Source organism: Mastomys coucha, unplaced genomic scaffold (genome assembly GCF_008632895.1).
Source record: "Mastomys coucha isolate ucsf_1 unplaced genomic scaffold, UCSF_Mcou_1 pScaffold23, whole genome shotgun sequence".
Taxonomy (NCBI): Eukaryota; Metazoa; Chordata; class Mammalia; order Rodentia; family Muridae; genus Mastomys; species Mastomys coucha.
This window is the reverse complement of record NW_022196906.1, coordinates 27,564,320-27,566,681: the sequence shown is the minus strand read 5'-3', so window position 1 is coordinate 27,566,681 and position 2,362 is coordinate 27,564,320. Positions and strand designations below refer to the sequence as shown.

Genomic DNA, 2,362 nt, shown 5'->3' with positions numbered 1-2,362 from the left:
TTTCGGGTATGCTTTATTTATGTGAGCTTTGCTCTTGCTTACATGTCAATGGTGTTGTTTGTGAGTTCCATAATAATGAGTCAACAATATCATAGATCCTGAAAGAAAAAGAGAAAACGTGCTCATTATATTACGGGAAAATTGGTTCCCATCATGATGACTGGGAGATCCTGGGAAATCTGAATTCTCTCTTGAGATTCTTGGTCTTATTCATAAAAGAATCTAAGGACAAACTCAAACAGAAGTTCGAGGATAATTGTATTAGTTTTTAAAAGAAAAAATCCAGGGCAGGCAAAGTACAAATCCTAGCAGTTGCTTAGAGGGAGGAAACAGAGAAGAGAGAGGAGAAAAGGGCCACAGCATTTGAGTTACAGGAGCAAGGGATGTCAGCCATATGATGGCACACAGCCTTATGGCAGGGAAGGAGGTGAACATTAGAGATAGAATGAAGACCAAAGTGCTTAGAAAAAAAGGAAATAAAGAAGAAAAAGGAAAAGTTATGCTTCTCTCAATAATTCAGAAAAGTAGAATGACATACAAAATTGCATGCTGAAGCCCTACAAACTACTGTGCTAGGGCATGGAAACTCCAGAAGGAAAAACACATTATCCTCATTAAAGGAATGAATGATTATTTCTCCAGTCTTCTTAGGACAGTATAAAATAAACCAGCCATCTAGGGGTGGTCTCACTTTCCTGAGAGGTAGTCCTGTGGCCAGTTGATTGTCCAACTCAGCTAGAATTTTACATCTCTAACCATGCCAAGGATGTCATTCTATTTACCAAGTGGAAATAGTCTTCACTGATGCTATGTCAGTCGTATTTGGGGCTACTCTGGGAAGCGTAAATTAATGTCAGTGGTGTTAGTGAAGCAATAGACAGGTTAGCAACAAGTGGCTAGAGTTGTGGAAGAAAAAAAATGGCCCTGATAAATAAGGGTCAGGAGGGCACTGGACCTGTCTCAGATGTGTATTATCAAAAGTTATGTAGCATATCATAGAAATGAGAAACTTGTAGGTGGTGTGGGATGCATGCAGATGAAGAATTAGAATGAAGGACAGAAGGAAGGAAGGAAGGAAGGAAGGAAAGGAGGAAGGAAGAAAGGAAGGAGGGAGGGGGAGGAGTAAGGGAAGAAGGAGGGAGGGGGAGGAAGGAAGGAAGAAAGGTGTTGTCCCAAAAGCAGGGGGCCTGGCCTGTGGCCTTGCCTGGCTGACTGAGGCTCTCTCCCTCCTGGAGGCAGGGGGCCTGCTGCTGAGGCCTGGGTCTCTCTCTCTTCCCAGGGTGCTGCTCTGTTTGCTGCAAGGCACCTTAATTAAAAAGGAGGCAATGTATCAATGAGTTATTTTATTATAGGAAGGATATGTTGGTTAAGTAGAGAGAAGGAAAGGAGAGGAAGGAGAGTGAGAGAGAAAAGAGGAGAGAGAGAAAGGCAGAGAAGAGAACAAAGAACAGAGAGAGGAAAGAGCAAGAGGAAGTAAGAGTGAGAGGGGAGAGAAGTAAGAGAGAGTGAGGAGCAAGAGGAAAAGGGTAAGAGAGTGAGGAGGGGGCAAACCACCCCTTTTATTGTATGGGGCGTGGCATGCCTGGCTTGTGGTCAGATGACTGTGTGTAAGGTCTAGCTAGAAAGCTGGGAGTTTGAGACAGTGTCTGCCTGATAGAGCACACATCTCCTGCAGGGGCAGCTGTGAGGGGTCTGGGCTGAAATCTGAGCCATTGGTCTCAGGAGCAATTCACCAAACTCTTACCTTCCCTCGTGAGCAAATTACTTCGCTCAGTGGGTCTCCTGGGTTCCAAGGTGACTCTGCTGTACTAGACTCCGGCTGTCAGAACTGCTCACTGCCCCACAGGAAGGAAGAAAAGAAAGAGAAAGACAGGTATTTTTTTAAGGAAATAGATTCCATGTGGATTTTGAAGATGCCTGTAAAGACAACTATTGTCTGCTGAGTTCGTTGATAGGGAACAGACTAGTTAATGGGCAAGCTCTGGCTCAGCTGAGAGACCCTGTCTCAATATACAAAGTGGAGATCAAGGGAGGAGACACCCAACATCAGTCTTTGACTTCTATACATGTGCTACATATGTATGTGTACATGTTACATACCTACACTCACGCATGCATGCATGTGCACACATACACACACACACACACACACATACAAACAAAGAGAGAGAGAAGGAGAAAGAAAGAAAGAAAGAAAGAAAGAAAGAAAGAAAGAAAGAAAGAAAGAAAGAAAGAAAGAAAAAGAAAGAAGGAAGGAAGGAAGGAAAGGAAGGAAGGAAGGAAGGAAGGAAGGAAGGAAGGAAGGAAGACGCTAAGAACTATAAAGAAAAGCAAGTATGTAGGAAAGAAACAAACCTGACTG

General features: G+C 43.5%; 1 long non-coding RNA gene across 1 annotated transcript; it reads right to left on the bottom strand.

Moving 5' to 3' along the window:
• LOC116073749 lies at positions 1-1,838 on the bottom strand. Its single transcript, XR_004111891.1, has 2 exons — positions 1,745-1,838; positions 1-98 (listed from the first exon to the last, which is right to left on the bottom strand). It is a non-coding gene; the product is annotated as an uncharacterized LOC116073749 (long non-coding RNA).
• Positions 1,839-2,362: the final 524 nt, after the last annotated feature.